The following is an 18,400-nucleotide window of genomic DNA, read 5'->3' as shown; positions in this document are numbered from 1 at the left end:
CCCAATTGTTAGTTATCCAAAAACAGAGGTTCCTCTTTAGACAAACACAAATGACCTTAAGCTGAGGGGTGCAGGATGATGCACAATAGTCTCAGCCACAATGGACCGTTGGAAACACTTCAGGATTTTCAAAGTCATCATCTGATTGGGTGAATTCTACAGGATGTTCGGCAGACGTGTGTCGAGTTCTTTAATGGCCCGCCTGGAAACAAAGATGACATGATGCCAAACCCCCTCATGGAAGCAGAACGCCGGCGTATTTACAACTGTGACAATGAGTGATTATCAGGATCAACTAAACGAGGATTTTGAGGTATGTAAAATTTGCGGAATAGACTCTTTACAATTCGTCCAAGAGATTTACACACAACGGTCTGTTATTGTAGGGACATCGACGTTACATTTTCACGCCCCTTAACATGACGCTGAACAAAACGAACTCTGATTGGTTGTTTTACATGTCAGTCAGACTGCCTCTGCATGGTCCTTACCCAATGAAAGCTGACCTTCTGCGGTCAGTCTGAAGGTCTGGCTATGTGTGACTAGAAGCACAAGGAAACAAGATAAGTGAAGTGAATTCATAGTCAGAAATCCTAAAGCTCATCTCTCATAATAATTCTCTGGAAGAAACTACGTGTAAAGTGAATCAATGGAAGAAATTATAGAGGATTAAGTGGAAAAAGCAGGGATTCTTTTTTGTTTTGCGTCAGCTCTGAGCTCGCTCAGTTGAAGGATGGATCCTGGGGGCGAGGCCTATAGGCCTCATTCCCCCCACAGCATGCAGAGAATTCCTAATAGTACCGCACATTAAGAGAGCGGAACAGACTACTCAGCGAATCATATAATTGAGTTGAACAGCAGCTGGGGAGGAAAAGAGCGAGAGAGAAGAGGTAGCATCTCCGCTGAACGTTACAGGGGGGAATACATTTCCACCCAGCATCCCAGTTGACAGCTCTTTTCTCGGTCTCCACCCTACTAGGAGAACATTCGAGCAGTTGAAGCATGCTAGCACATGTGGCCTACTAGTGATTGCCCTGTATCGTGAAGAGGGCGCACTCAGATTGTTGAGACGACTTATTGTTCAGGGACAGCAAAAGGAACATGAGGGCCTGCCAGGAAAACAGGGGGATGTCTAATTGTGAATGAGTGTGTATGTCTGAGAATGTTAGTAGCATTACGACTGCACCGAGAAACAAAGTGCAAGCATGTGGAGCCCATGAGAGAGACTGATCGATACCAGGTGCTTGTTCCATTTAGGCCGCCCAAAAAGGACATGAGCTCAAGTTAAAGCACTTCTGTGTCTACTAAAGTGGGTCAAGGTAGCACTCTTGTTGCTGTGCTGCATCCATGCCTACCCTGTGGGTCAAAGGAGGCCGTGTGGAGCTGGCAGGCAACCTGCTTCTTGTCTCCCAAGGTGCTGGCAAATGAAAGAAGGGTGTTGGTCTCCAGGCGGATTCGATCAATCAGCAGTTAGAGGGCAGTGGCGCAAGACACAGAGGGGCGAGCAGGGAACAGGATTGAGCGAAGACGGGCATGTATACACATATACACACACAAAAAAAATTACAGCTGGCATTCGGCTGAAGTAGGATATGGAGCTTTCCACTGGTGTATGGTTTGTTACAACTATTTGAAAATCTGAAATCTGAGGGTGCAAAAAAATCTAAACATTGAGCTGAACCTGAAGTAGGATGCGGAAAATGCTGATGTCAACAATGGGAACAACGCTAGTAGCCTATATATAAGAGTTCATTTACACATAGAAATCCTAAAGGGACAAATAGCATTTTTAAACATTTTTTAGTCCAAGATGCTTGACCAAAAATAAGGAATAAACAATTATATTCCCATTGTTGGTGACATATCAAGCCCCACTACACCTTATTAGACCAAATTCTATGTCATATTACCAAAAGGACACAGAGTAATCATGTCATCTCCATAAGAACTTTATGATTGGTCCAAAGTAGGCTTCTTTTGTCAGCGCATTTGGACCTCGAACGTGTTCATACCAATAATCTGCATTCTCTATTTACACACAGCATCATACCGGTAATTTACTGGTAATGTTACAACTTCTCATTCTGGAAAATTGCCAGAACCGATTTACCGCTATTTTTGAAAAGGTCCTGTTCACACATGATAACGTAACAGTAATTTACCATTAAAGACTGCATGTGTGAAAGGGGCTAATATTATAATAACAACCACAACAACAACTATAATAACATAGATATAAAACAATTAGTAGTAATAATAATTTATAAAATAATCCTAAAAAAAGAAACAACTATTCATAACTAATCATCATTATAATAATCTTAACATTGTAATGGACAGCAAATATTCAAAATGAACACACAGCTCCATTGGCAAAAAAACAACTATAATTGCTATGCTTATATTCATAAAATACAGTATTGCAAGCACATACATGTTTACTCTAATCCATTCTCTTTCCACTCTGCACTTTAGAATATAGGCACTGGTTTAATACACATTTCTGTAGGTAGACTCTCTTCAGTAATGAACTTTGTGTAAGATTAATGCTACACACAGATAAAGGACAACAAAGCATGGTTGGTTATCTCACTTTTCCATATGGCTCAGTGTGAATGTTTATGCCAGACGCCAAGCGATCCCACCGGTTCCTGCACTCCGAAACTCAACTAAGCGCAGGACTCGCGACCACCTGGGCCATGTGCGGACACTGCTTTGTCAGAAAAATCTCTTTCAAGTGTGGATTGTGATGATTTCGCAGGGCAGGACGACTCTGGAGTGTGTCGGGTACAGTCATCAGAGGTCCCGGCCAATATGCAGCTGTCAGCTGTTTGAAATCTCACCTTCATTTCCTTTGACAAAGCAGCACAGGCCATATACTGAGCCCAGACAGTGTTACATCCACAGAGAATCATTTCGAAAATTGGAATAGAACTTCACCTTGACCACTGCTGATACAATCACAAAACATAATGATAAAACAGGAGAGAAAGTGTAGCGGTGAGAGAGAGAGCGAAAACGAGTAATCCAGTACTGTTTAGGCACCACGGTGAATTTGCTCAAAAGTCTGTTTCATTAGTATTCATAAACATGATCCAGGAGCCCTCCGCAACAGTTGTAGGTTTGCATTTACATTTAAGAACACTCGCACAAAAGACTAACACAAGTCTAGAGCTCTTGGCATTGCCACTGCACTGTCTAGAGCAAATGATCTTTTGTGCATAATTAACCTTATTGACATGAGTGCAAAAGAGAATGAGTGTAAAAGATCTTGTGGTTGTTTAGACACTTATCTACTGAAATTGCTGTTGTTGAAACTAGGATTGGGTATTTTTTGTACATTTTTTCTTTAGAGTACTGGATAGTTCAATACTATTTTTTTTATTATTTAGGAGGGGCACGTAATGAAGATAAGTGCATCTTGAAGTTGTAATTTTTGTTAGATCTGGTCGGTTTGTTTAGGATGTTCTTAACCAGTATGTGTCTGGATGAAGTCCTGTCTATTTAACGACTTTTGATTTCTTTTTTCCTTTGCTCCATCCAGTCATCAAAAATCCCTCTCTAAGATTGCAATGACTGGTTATTCTTCCCAAATGGATTTTTAAATGCCATTTTTTTATACCATCATATTTCTTATTGTGGTATTGTAATGTCACGTAAGAAAAAAAAAAAACAATAGACAATTAAAATGCTGGACACTGCTTAATTTTGCAAGAATAGGGAGTCGGACGAAAGCACGCAATTTATTCTTGTGATGGTGAAATCTGTGATGGCGAATTTATTAAACTTAAATATTTTTGTAGAAACCATCATGCAATTTTCCAGGATTCTTTGACATACAGAAAGTTCAAAAGAACAGCATTTGTTTTGAATAGAAATCTTTTGTAACATTATAAATGTCTTTACTTTAGATTTACAATTTAATGCATTCTTGCTGAATAAAACTATTTCTTTCTTTCAAATGAAAACATTTAAATAAAAATCTTACTGACCCCAAACTTTTGAATGGTAGTGTGTATATTTCTATACAATCACACTATGCACTAATTCTATAAAACATAACCTTCTCAATACTTTCACTATTTCTTACTTCCAGCTGAATCACTTGTATTTCTCATTTGTAAGTCACTTTGGATAAAAGCGTATGCTAAATTAAAAAATGCAAATCATATTTTTTCATTATTGTATTTTTTTAACTTGCAAAACAAGGACAATAAGCACAAGAGTGTGACAAAGCACATAATCCAGACGAAAATGAAGTCAGTGTTTCAAGTCAAGCAAGTCGAGTTGAGCTCCAGCTGGATGAAGTTTTTAATCACTGATTCATAAATAAGATTTCATTAGGTTAAATTAGTTTTCACAAAGAAAATCTCCAGACCATGCCAAGTCATTCACTTCTATTCCAGAGTCATTTCACATCGAGTCAAAGTCAAGCCACTACTTGGTAACTGGCACAGACTAAGGCTGCATTTCCCAAAGGCATTGTAGGCCTGTAGGTAGATCAGAGATCAGATCGTTTTGGTGCCAAACGTTTCTATGGTCTACTTAAGCTTATGATGCTTTTTGGAAACGCAGCCCAAGATCTTGATGCATGCGCGTAAAAGGAAATTCTGATTTGATTTCACTTTCAAATGTGGTTCTAAGTATGATAGCTGTTTATTGTACCTGTATTTCAACATTCATATTCAACCATCTTCTTAGGCTAGATAAGATAGGTCTGATGTGAAAGGTTAGTAAACATATGAGAATAAATGAATCATGAGCCACGTTTCCTCTGTCGGGCCAAAAGCAGGCATGCTAGTGAGTGCCAGGGCCAGTCGAGTTTCCACTGTCACTCCCGGGGCTTGATCGGGCCTCGTCGGGGCTTCCTTGGGGCCAACGGCCAGGGTTTTTTGGCCCGCCGAATACCTTTGTCCAAAGCGGGCCAACTGGGGCTTGAGGAGTGGTTACAAACAAAGGCGGAGTCTGGAGACAGCAGTGCCAGAGATGACTTCATATACCAGAGCATCAGCATTAAAGCAGCAGCGAGTGTTTGAAATAACTTGCTTGTGATCCGATGGATTCTGATCACCGTACAAGGCATAAATATTTATATGAAAACCATTACCATAGTAAACATGGTCAATACGACCGCTTGAAGAAATCAGATAAATCATATAGGTTATCACAATCATGTATTTATTTTATCTGTCAGTACGTCTCGTCTCTTTATACCGGACTGTCTGATATCCATATTTAGCTCCGCATGTGTCATAAAATAAAGCAACTCCAGTTTTTCGGGAGCTTCCTCTGTTTCTGTGACTGAGAATATAACTGCATTGGGACTGTCACTGGAGAGAGTGCTAAAGCTCCTCAGGTCGTATTTTTGATGGAAAGAATGATATTTTCTAAATGTGATGTAAAACATACTGTCCTGTGACTACAAAAAAACAGAAACCGACGCGACTGAATTAAGTACGCGTATCCTTTCTTTTGTGACCACTTTATTTCTGTGTGACTAATGTGCAATCTTGACACCAATTACGTCATCATGATCACTGTATCACTTATTATTGTAAAACTGTGGTAAAACATCGATGCTTAGGTTTAAAATCTATACGTAAACAACAAAAATGCCAACAAACGGCCACTTTTATATGTCCTTTTTGCGATCTTGCTAGTTTAGAGTGACTTCTTTCAGATTAGTTTTCTGATAAAACTTTCATTTGTTGGTGAAATGATGGGTTTGTATGACGATGTTCCAGAGAGGCGTGTTTAAAGTGTGTAATTTTTTTTGTAAAATACTTTTGTGTTTGAGTTTAATGAGTAGTAAGACATTTTTAGGCTGATTCCACTGAAAAGTGTATACACTCTGACTCAACATTGGCTGGACCAATGGCGTTACTTTGGGGGCAGGACTATCTGGCTGTTCCTCCAATGTAAGGAAGGGGCCTGTCCAGGAAACCTCTTTTAAAACGGTTCATGCATCACCTGAATGGAATTGGAAGTGAATGGAACATTACGCCTTGCAGTGTAAATGCAGCCCCATATCTGTACGTATGCGTAATGCTATTTAATGCATTTAGCACAGTTTAATTTTCTTTCGGAGATGGAATATCAGATTTCAGATCATAATTTTAAACATTCTAAAAGAGGATAGAGCACAAAAATCCCAAATACTCCAGCTGCTCTATCTAGCAGAATCACGCTTTTCCTTAATGAAAGGAAATAACATGTCTGTGCTCATGTTAGCCCATCCTTACGCATCAAGAGAGATGCCTTTTTCACCTATTAATAATTCACTTCTGCCGATGGCTCTCAATTATTTATGAAAGTTTATAATTCATCTTCCACCTTCACTTCCATAAGGTGAAAAACAAAAAGAGGGGTTGATGTAAAGATCAATGATGCCTGTGAGCATCACAACATTATCAGGCCTGTACTCGGCTGTATCTGACATGAATGCGAATTACAACATCATAAACATCTGACAATTTTTAGTAGAGACTATTTGAGGCATTTTAAATGATCAAATACAGCTCACAGCCAAACAACAGACTGGCAGAATTTCAATTTGTTAAGGAATCCAAGGTTTCATTTTTCATGCATTCCCACGGGCAGGAATGTGAACCGTGTGAGAGATACAGTCAAGGTCTAGATCTTTGGCAGATCAGAAACACTGGTACCTGCCATCAGTTTGACTCATGTGCCTTTCTGTCTCTGAAACCAGAAGGGAAATGCTTTATACATGGTGACGAATTCCAATTCCAACGATGAAGATTTGATACGGGGCTCTACAGGCCTACTCGGGTGTTAACATATTGTAGACTGAATGAGGCTTTTATTGGGCTTTTGCCACTTTTTAATAATAGAACAATAGAGAGGGGCCAAGAAATCATTCCTGCAAACTAAGGATGACCAGGCGCTACTGCGACTTTCTACAGTATTAAGGCCCTTGCACACTGAGTCCGAAATTTTTGCACGTTAAGAAATAAATATGACCTCACGTTATGTCAATCACACTTGTACACTGCCTCCGAAACTTTCGTCCGTCAAAAAAAAAAAATCGAATCGGGTTCGATTTTCTGCGTTTTTCGCATCCGTAACAAGGGTTTGAATGGTGTTTTGACAGTTTAGAGCCACAGAATGACGGATACGAAAAAACGCATGCGAAAATTTGGGATTCAGTGTGCAAGGACCTTTAGGAGGACCAACTCAATTCAGATGTTGATGTTGTTTTAGACCACATTGACTTTCATTGTATGGACAAAACAGTTGAAACCTTCTTCAAAATATCGACTTTTTTGTCCCACAGAAGAAAGGAAGTCATGTTTGAAACGACATGAGCTTGAGTAAGTAATGACAGCCTAAAAACTACACACTGCGCCATAAAAGTTGTCAATGGAGTGCAGCAGTGATGTATTTTTGTTGGCCAACCTGGAAGTTAGGATCACCATTGTTCCCATGTCAAAAACCCATTAGGATTTTTTCCATTGGCATTTGGATTATTGCATAAAATAAGCTCTGTGATATTTTCCTTGAAAGTTTGAGTTAGAATAGTTTGCAAGAGCACAATGTTCGGTGTGATGATGTTTAATGTCCACGGAAAAGACGGAGCCACAAGTGCTAAAATGCTAGTTTCCAGGTTTTGGCTTTCAAAAATGTGTCATCCCTGCAGGCCTCTATTAGGCAGTTTCTGACTATTTATGAGAGCATATTAACACACACTATCATGTCAGAAGTAAATGCTGTGACTATTTGTGACAACAGCAACAATGTGCCCATTTAAGGACTTTGTAAATTCTGTTTACTCAGTGTTCTGTCCTTTGACAGACATACACCTGGTGCAAGCACACTACAAGAAACAACAAGGCCACACAACAACGTTCCAACTGGTAAAGCAATAAACCCTGACCGGCTCCGTTCCTACCTCTGTTTGACAGTGTGGTCCTCCCAGAATCTCATCAAAAGTGGCTCTGCTCGCCTGAGCTCGGGATCTGCAGGTGAGTCTTCCGAGACGCTGCAGGCATTCCTGCGAAACGAATCAGAGCACATCGATTAACAAAGCAATAACAGGAGCAAGCAGGGGAGAATATAAGGGACACGCTGGTGGGCTTCAGACAGTATACCACCCAGGTTTTCTGTGGAAAAACAGTCCTTTCTTAGATTCATTCAATTAAAGTAGCTGGACGGATTTAAAATTTATTAAATGGGGTGTAACGGTACACAAAAATTACGGTTCAGTATGTACCTTGGTTTTGAATTAAATGATCAGTTTTTAGTAAAGTAGAGGGGGGAAAAATAAAATGGCTTTTTTCCCTTTTTTTTTTTTATTAAGCAGTGGTTTACTGAACAAACTATGGCTCTGTTTTTAAACCAAAAAAAGTCCGTACTACTGCAACCGGCTGCAACACACTCGGTTTATGATGCTTTTGTAAATGGGGGAAGAGATTTGAAGTTTTTCCACTTTTGGATACTTTTTACATTTTTTTTTTTTTATATATATTTTAGTCAGAATTATTGCACTCCCCTTCTATGCGTGCCATTCATTTAATATACAAGCACGGCAGTCAGATTTAAATGGGATTTATTTTATAATACTGGGTTGAATAAAACGGGAAGAAAAAAGAAAATAAATTTCGAGGTTTACAATGAGATTTTTTCTTGTAGACCTCTTCAACTGTCTACAGCAGTCAAATAAAAAAAGCAATACAAAGCTACAATCAAATCTATGCATATATCGGATCTAAATTTGATTCAAAATTGAGAATCGACTTTTAATCGAATCGTGACCTCAAGAATCGAATCCTGAGGTACCAAAATATTCCACCCCTAATGCACACGCAGACAGACCATTCAAGTCTGTGAAGTTCTTCATGCAAAATGGAAATACTCGTGTGACTTTCTAACATTTACAGATAAGAATACAACCATAAAATGTAAGTTAAGCACTGAAGAAAACAGGTCTCAAATGCATTAAACAGCACATGCATCTGACATCTGATGTGTTAGCAACAAAGTATATCGATATAAATGCAAATGTCCCATCCTAGGTGGGAAACTCAGTTTCAAATTATGTTCTGCATATTCAGTGGTTAAAACAACGCTGAATTTGTTCGGTAACATGCATGCCAAACCAAAAGACCCATGCTGAAAATTTTGGGATAACAATACGTGTACCATTACAATATTAAAAAAGTGGGGCAGAAAGCATGTTAATCTGGAGTTAAAAGGGTAGTTTACCCAAAAATTAAAAGTGTCATCATTTACTCATCCACACATCAGTCCAAACATCTGTGGACGTTTTATGGAACTGTGCAAGAAGATACTTTGAGAAGAAGAAGATACTTTTTTAGTGGTTGAGAAATTTTAGTTTTTTTTAGTTTTTTTGTTAATGGTAACCAAAACTGTTTGGTTACTAACATTATTAAAAATAACTTCTTTAATGATCCACAGAATAAAGAAGGCCATACAGGTTTGGACCGACATCAGGGTGATTAAATGTTGACAATTTTCATATCCCTTTAAACAACCATACTACTCTATAAGAAGATTAACTAAATAACTAAAAGACAGCAATGGTTGAGTCACTACTGTTTAATAGCTTCCAGAAGCTGCATCAAGAGATCATTTGGAGTATCTAAATCCAGTTACTGCCCTCAAAAGCAAGTCAGCGTGCTGCAAGATATATTATATGAATAATTCAAGCAGTATTTGCCCTGTTTTGATGCTCCACAGCTCCGGCAACCACAGGTCAATTTATCCGGTTCCTACCGGTGCAGTCAGGGAACTCTCAGCCTGCAAAAACTCTTTAAATTGAGCTTTCATGCATGAGCTACAGTACGCATTGTTGCCCCTGACGGGAGAAAACGTGAACAAGGAACTCTCGCAAATGGAGTAAAATCAACTTTAATATCAATGCTGAGATGTGCATTTTATTTCCAAAAAGATACATTATCTTAGAAAGGCCACATTACAGCGGCGGGAGGGGAAAAGTGCTGAATCCGAGCAGTTGGATTGAAGCCACTGAGGGATTGGCAATGATACTGCGGCAGCTCTGGATCATCGCCAACTGGTTCCTCCAAAAAAAAAGAAGTCATATCTTGCAGTCTGTCATACTGGCAAAGAGGCAAGAACACCAACATGCTCTTACAGCTATGCTCCAAAAGGGTTAATGTAACGGCGATCTGTCCAAGCAGGACGCGAGATATCAGTAGAACGCCATAAATGCCGACGCACAAGTGCTCAAGCGTAGGGTATCGTTCTCTGCTCTAATGACTGCTCTCTAATCAAGAGCCTCGCATGGAGAGGTCTTGAGTGGCAGATTACAATCAGAGGTGCATGAAATCTGCACCGGGTGCCGTCATCAGTCCTGAGGAGTGACAGGCAGAAAGAACAGTTATTGCAGCTGTTCGGGGCCAAGACCCCTCATATATCCGGCTGGCAAGAGCCACTTTAAAAGAGCATCAAAACACAGTGTAGGTGAGCACAAGGAACGGAGCCAAAAATAACAACTTCTCACTTCACTGGTGCCTGTCTGAACAGCTGAGGCCGTTCCTCGCCGGCTCACACAACTGCTGCAGGCTCGCTTTCTGGACAAATGCAAATCTACGGGTTATTACGGGAGCTCACGACTTCCTGAATCCTCACAGACTGAACAATGAACTTTATGAAGTATTATTGAAGGCAATATCAATAACAAAACAACATTCAAAATCCTAGTTCAGAATTAGAAACGTTTGCATGAAGCTATACCATCTGAAGAAAGCTTCATCTTAGTATTTAAAAAAAAGTCTGCCAAATCAGTCATGCAGTGTGACCATTGTGCAGACGCATAGGGAGGAAAAACAGGAAATTATATTATAGAGACCCTTGACCCCAGACAGTCTCTTAAACATCAAATAATTTAACTTTTTATGACAAGGCAAGTTCAGGTTTCAAAAATGCCCTGTGGTGTGCCTCCTCAAAAACATATTTATGAATTAATAACTGTATTTAAAAGATTAAAGATTTAAGTACAGTCACATGTATTCAGGGTGTAAGGAATATGACGAATAACATTTTCCAAGCACCTTGAATACATGTGACTGTATACACCTTAATCATTATACTCTAAAATCCAAGTAAAAAACTCCAAAGTTTTTTGTATAAAAATAAAATTGTATAAAAAGTTTGACATGAATGCAGAGATTTGAAAGCTCAAGAGTCTGAACTTTACAATGCATGTAGCTAATTTGATTAACTAAGTAGGAGTTATTTGCTGATAAAAAAAAAAGTTTTCATAATTTATGAAATACTTTTTTTGAGCTATGCACTGTAATGTGTCAAAAACATCATACAGTTCATATAGTCATGCGTCATATTTGAAAGGTCTCACAGAGAAGAAAAATATAAGCATGCTTGTTTTGGGCTTCGACTAAACTTGAGTGAGTTTTTGTACACGAAGCCCTGCAAGACCCATGTGTAAATAATATACGGATGCAGCATTTATGTGACGTTTTCGCTCGTAACTTTATGAAACATGCTCCGATTGTTATTTAAAGCAGATTCTCACGATTATAATTAGTCCAAAAATCAACCTAATGCATTGGTCGATCACGAGATATGCCCAAATGTAGCCTAATTATTATTTTTTTTCTAAAAATGTTTTCTATCAAACAATACCTAACTTTTGACTCTCCTTTCTATAGTTTTGGAGTTATAAGTCTTTACTTGTGTATGTCACTAAAACAACTCTGAAAATGCCTTCAGGGCTTAAAGAGGCTAATCTTTATCTTTTTAACATCTTTATTGTTTGTCACTCCTCTCAATTTACTACGCCGAACATCTCCCCATTTTCTAAATATGATTTGTTGTCATATAGTTTAGACAGAACTGAGATTAGGACAGGGAGAGTAGTACAAAACTTTCTTAAAACGGCTGCACATTTAAGGTAAATTTATCAAATTCATGCCTTCGGCCTGTCATCTCTTTTCCTGTGCCTCTTGCCAAAACAGAAGTTGCTTTGCTCTTTATCACAGTTCATATCCCTGAAGCCAGAATATCACTACAGAACCACATACCTCAATATAGCCATTTCCCCTGCTCCCCTGCGTGTGCAAATGCCAAGCCAAGATGTTACAGAAAAAGCATTCACTAAACAGCTGCTCAAAACTTTTGGGGTGGTTTTGTTATCTAAAGCCCTTTCTTTACAATGACAACAGTGAAGTATTACCTTCAGCAAAAGGCATTTATGCTTTTCTGCTTCAGACAGAAAATCATTTAAAAACTGACAAAATGTCACAAACATTGTCCCTGGGCTATGACTTTGATATTCCATCAACAGTGCGGCTAGATTTCCATTACGCTTCATTATTCTGTGACCAAGGGACAGTTGACAGGAACTTGAGGCAACCAATTTCTACAACACTCAATACTTTGCATTCAAAAGGTTTGTGTCATAGAGTTTGAGGTGAGTTTGAGTGTTTTTTAAAGAGTCTGAGGTATGCAGGCAGCCATACTGAATTTAAAGGTAGGGTAGGCAATTTTTAGATAAAAGAAGTGGTCTAAATATAAAAATAAATAAATAAATCTTCTGTGGAAGTCTCAGGACAAAACAAATGTTTGTCCAATCATTGCATTCAGTCCAAATGCAATAATTCGAAGTCCTACCTGCCTGTCAGCATGTACTTCCATACCTCCACGCGCACTGCTTGCGCACACACCAGTCACAGAGCGCAATTTTACAGTTCCTCCTGAACCAAAACAACAAGCTTAGTTCACGCCATGTCGTAACCGTAACTTAGAGACAGAAACCAATGATGTTCACATCCTCAGACTCAGATTTATGCGTTTCTGTCATTGTCAACACGATCAATGCTGAAATTAATCTGCAGCAGTCAGGTGGTACATGAAAAAGCTCTTTAAGTTGTTTGCGTTCATTATTATTGTAATGTTATGCATTTTGAGACATGAGGTAGTTTAACGGCATCTCTTATGACGCTTTGATGAATCTGCTCTGAGTCTGCGTGACCTGCGGGTTCATGTGTTTTGGAGGAGGCGTGGCTTTGGACGCTCTGAAGGGAGGGTGGGATGGGATCTGATGCTTTCAAAGCTAGTTTGCCATTGCTAGCCGCACCAAAATTGCCTACCCTACCTTTAGGTTAGCCAAACCAATCAAAAGAGTGATTTATAAAAAAAAACTTGTTTACCTCTACTGTGTTTGGAGTAAAACTGTGAAGTGGAATAAAAAACTAAAACAAGACCAAAACAAAGGCTGCATCCGAAATTGCATTCTTCCCCTGCTATATAGTAGGTGAAAAACAGTATGTGACAAGAGTAGCATGTCCAAATTCTCGTTACTAAAAAGAGTAGGCAAGATTCTATTCCCTATTCTTCTGGCGAGATTCTGAAGTGTGCATATGATGGACACTGTACTGTCCCATGAGGCCACGGGAGAGGATTTGTGAACGGGGGTAAAGCGACATAACTAATGCTGGTAGGTCACATGATAATGACAACATGGCGAATGTAATATGCAGCATTCATACTACACACATTTATACTATAGGCCTATAGAATATACTTTTTTAGCAGTTGCAAAGTAAGTACTTTTTCAAAATCAGTACCCCTTTAAGAGAGTAGCCTCTGCGATTTCACACACAGCCAAAAACACAAACTAAAAGCACAACAATAAAAAAAATTAAAACCAAAGATCATGGTTTGAAAATTAAAGATCCCATAAAATTAATAAGAGTATTTAAATATTTTTTCACCCATTTTCCAAAAAGAGAAAAACTATACCTTTTGAATGCGTCTGATACAAGTTTATTTTGTCAACCTTTGTAGAAGTACACTAGCATATAGACACCTCGGAGTAAACATACATGGACTAAAATCCCCAAAACTTCGATTTCATGAGGTATCTCTCACTCGGCAGCATGTGGTAATAACCGTTTCGCGTTCATTCCTAGCAGTGTGAACAGAAGGAATGAATACATTTTATAAACATTATGTCTTGGGTCACTGCACAGAGCTGGTCCAATCATTCCCCGGTGCAAGATACCCATCTCAGATATCAGTGAAGTAATGGTTTTTCACCCCCTAAATCCGGGAAGGAATGCAGCTCACAGCTGTCTGGCTGGATCAGCAGCTGAAGCGGGAGGAGCTGGAGCCCTGACAGCTCTGGATCCATGCGTCGCTGGCTTGGCCTTCTCCACAGCGGACCCTGGCACGACTCCAGGTCCTTTCCCAAACCCAGGTGGTGGCTTATGAGCGCACCGAGACAGCTCCCTGCCTGAGCCTTATGCAAAGAAACCCACCCTAAGAAAACCTCTGCATTATGATATATATTATGTTCCATCTATTCTCATTTCATTCAAGACCATAACAAGTCATTCAAAGCCAAACCTTATCTACGTTAGCCAGCTGGATAGCGCAATTCACAACAATAAAATAAAACACATGATCAATGAACGGAAGATGTAGTGAAAGTGTATCCTGAATGTGACAGACTGTCAGCTAAACCGTAACTTTCTCACACCGGATCCGGGCCATTGGGACATCCTTACCCTTCACTCAAATGTTAAAGTTCAGTCATGATTCTCAGATATAATATTTGAGCTGTTCCATAATAAGCAGGGATTATAAGTGCCACTTAAAGAGATAGTTCACCCAAAAAAGACATTTTTTGTCATCATTTACGCACATCCTCAAGTTGTTCCAAACCTGTATGAGTTTCTCGCTTCTGTTGAACACAAAAGAAGATATTTTGAAGAATGTCGGTAACCAGTAGGAAAAAAAAAACACTATGGAAGTCAATGGCTACCGTCAACTGTTTGGTTAACCAACATTCTGGCAAAAAAAAACAAAAACAAAAAACAATTACACAACAAAATCAAAATTCAAATCTATTATTGAATACATTTGTGTGATATACAACAAGTCCTCTGAATCCATGCAACAGCTTTGTGGCCCGAAAAGACCGAAATACAATCATTATTCCCTGATAATCTCTCATTTGAGTGTGTAGGCTATTCAGATATGCCATGTGAAGACGCATCGTGCCAAGTGTGACACCAACAGTGGCGAATGCCAGTGGTACTTGTGTGTCATGGAATGGAACTGTGCAAAATGTAGAACAATATCTTATATATTATTCAAAAATGTTTTATATTACTCACACAAAGCTATCATACAGATGTAGAAACCTTGGAAGTCATGTAAGACTACTCTTAAGGGGCTTGACATTACCTAATTTTTCCTTTTATGCACCATGAATGAAAGCAAGTGGATTTCGAATTACAATCCGTTTAACACATCTGGAACGCCTTTCTGATTAGATTATTGTACAAAACCAGAGCCATTCTTTGTAATTATATCAATGAGATTGAATTACCACATGCAGATGAATTTTAATTAGAGATCAAAGGCAGATAAACAAGCCAAGAAACAAACTGATTTTAATTTTCCCAACTTTGATATGTAGGCCTACAGTAGATAGAGGACATACACTCAAAAAATGATTCATTGATGCTGTTCACTTTATTTTAATAATTTATTTTGATTTAACACCTTTCTATCAGGTTTCTCAATTCAAATACGATAGCATCATGATTCAATTTCCCATTATGCTTTGCATGGGGCAGAATAGGAAGAGGAAATGTAAAAATAAAGTGTTATTTTATGCATCAAAAATGATGGGGAAACTTATTAATGTTCTATTATGTAGGTATTTATAATATTGTGGTGAAGTGTTGAGTGTGCGCTTGGGTTGAGGACCTGCTAACAGGTCAAGTTGCTTTAAAAAAAGAAGAAGCAACTACTATGGGAATGTCATGGATAAGTTCCATCTTCTGGTTGCCAACATAACATTTAAAGAAAAGTTATATTTAGCTCTTTGGCTTGATTCAATCATCTACCGTGGTTACACGCTTTTAAAACATGTAGAATTAATTCAAATGAACCGAGTAGAAGACAATAAAAGACAAGAAGGACTCTCTGCTGGGTCCCACACATGAGAATCAAGGCTAAAAATGCTCAATAATTATCATCACCCAATAACAGTTTCTCAGTAGGAGGGTTTTGTGTAGGTAGGTGCACATCTCTGGAGAGGAACTCAACTGAAGAACCACCTCCAGAATGCCATGAATAAAACCTCCCCAGGCTAAAACGTGGTACGCGAGTGCTTGCTTTTTTATTTCTTTCACTGATCGCCTCTCAATTTGGAATTTTTTTTATAAACCACAAAGGCTTTTAAGAATCACAAATCTTTTTGCCAAAAGTACTTTGGCTAAAGCTCTCAAAGAATCACCCATCATTGCTGGCATTCACAAACAGCAGGCACCTGACTAGTGGGTGGTGAAAAATAAAGCTATAACAGTAAATGCTTGCCTCCATTACATTCCCTCATGCATCCTAAATGGAGTGATGATAATAGCCCAACAGATTTTAATCAATTGCACACCAGACAGTAATGCATGCCCAGCGATGGCATGAACTTCAAACCACAGCTTCTCAAAGCATATTTGAAGAGCACGAGTTCCAGCAGGATTTCTGAGAAATGCATATATGCATACATACATAAATATGCAGCACACTTTGCACACAAGTATAGTTTAGGGATGCATGATACATCAATATCATATCTGTTATCAGCTAATTTTTCAGAGCTTTTTTTTAAATGATCTGTATCGGTTGATCTGTATTAATTGTCAATATTCATTTCCTCTATTTTTATATTTAGACTACATTTGTAAATAAATAGCTTGGGTAATTTAACTGCGTTTACAAGAAGGGATCTTGTGGTTTTTGACCAGTGCCAAACACTGTACGGTAACTGTTTGCAGTAAAAATAGGCAGGGATGCACGATGTATCAGCAATCATATCAGTATTGGCCGATATATGTTCATTTTTAATGTTATCGTTATTGAAATTGAAATTCGGCCAATATATTAAGCCCATAAATAATGGATTTCATTCTGCTGAGACACTTCAGATGCCATGATGGTTTTGCTCGAAATATGATTGGAATCACTTCAAAAAGGAAAATACAGTTAAGTGCAACGTGCAGCATAAGTCTGTCATATTTAATGGTGAGACTTTTGTTTTTATAATCTGGCTCTCAAAAATTATCTACAAATTTGGATTTGGATTTATCGGCCAATATATCGGCTTTCAAATATAAATAATTATCGGTTTCGGCCAAAATTTTCATATAGGTGCATCCTTAAAAATAGGCTTTTATTTCTGAAAAATGCTAGAAACTGTTTACAAAAATAATATTATATCACTGCTCAACTAGAGTGAATGGGCTCTTAAGAAAAAAAAAAAAAAGAGCAAACTCAAATTTTGAAATGGGCCTTTATGTCAGCAACAGGTACGCAATAAATTATTCGTTATTAGTCTATTGTATACATTTATATAAATTAGAACTTGCACGACTATGCATTTTACTAGTCAAGCAAGTATCCAGATTGGATGTTTGCTTAGACAAATAAGAGTTTGTATTACCTATTTCTCTAAATTTCCACATATTTAAGTTGACATCCATAATTTGTAGAGATAAAATGCAGGACAGAAAACCATTTAAACCATAGGAATTTTCCTATTATTAAATAGGATAATTAAATGTTAAACATGTGACTGACCATGTGAGAAGCACATTTCCAGGCTCGCTCCTCCAACGTGAATAAATCGTCATCTGAAAGCAGGAGTTTTATCACTGAGGAGCCATGCAAATGTATTTTTACAGACATCCCCATGAGAAACAATTACCGCCCGAACAGGGTTATAGTCCACTAAACGAGAACTCCATGTTGCATTGAACAGCCTCCTTGACAAACTATCCTCCATTTCTATTAGCTAATGGCAGCGGCTCATGGAGGAATTATGGGAACTGGCCTGCTGATGACCGTAAGCAGGTCATCTCAATCTGATCTTCCAAAGGAGCCTGTATTATCCACTCCGGCGATCTGGTTTATCAGGTGATCACCTCTGACCTATGATAATTCAGCAAATAGCAAAGAAGAAGAAAAAAAAAAAACATTTGTACTTTTGGATATTTTATATTGATGTTACAGTCAAACATAAATTTAATCTTATCCAAATCTTCTTCATATCAAATCCTGTAGTCCTCATTTATATTAAACTAATCTTTCAAAGGGGAGTAAAATGACTGACCGCCTACTTTCCCAGCACCATCTGTGCCCAGGACAGCGAGCGCTTGACAGAGTAAAAGATATCGTGAGAAATGCTGCTTGTCATCTTCACGGGCTAACAGAGCCGTCTACAAAGAGACACACGGGTTTGTTCCCTTCCTCTCGGCCTACATTTATCCTAACAAATACAGACAAGCAGAGGAAAGGAAAAATTACCCACACGAGGTTGAAGCTACATATCGGATATGCCTCTGGGTGCCGTTCAGTAAAAAAAAATGGAACA

At 38.5% G+C, this 18,400-nt stretch overlaps 1 protein-coding gene across 2 annotated transcripts in view; it reads right to left on the bottom strand.

Annotated features, from left to right (window-relative positions):
• The window catches only part of ndst1b (N-deacetylase/N-sulfotransferase (heparan glucosaminyl) 1b), an 84,395-nt gene that overhangs the window by 46,564 nt on the left and 19,431 nt on the right, over positions 1-18,400 (bottom strand). For both annotated transcript variants that reach the window (XM_079898749.1, XM_079898750.1), the window contains exon 2: positions 7,910-8,011. The gene's annotated coding sequence lies outside the window, so the exon portion shown is untranslated. The remainder of the gene's footprint in view (positions 1-7,909; positions 8,012-18,400) is intronic.

The sequence above is a fragment of the Squalius cephalus genome (genome assembly GCF_949319135.1).
Source record: "Squalius cephalus genome assembly, chromosome: 17".
Taxonomy (NCBI): Eukaryota; Metazoa; Chordata; class Actinopteri; order Cypriniformes; family Leuciscidae; genus Squalius; species Squalius cephalus.
The sequence above is the reverse complement of the archived record's forward strand: the minus strand, read 5'-3'. Positions and strand labels throughout refer to the sequence as shown.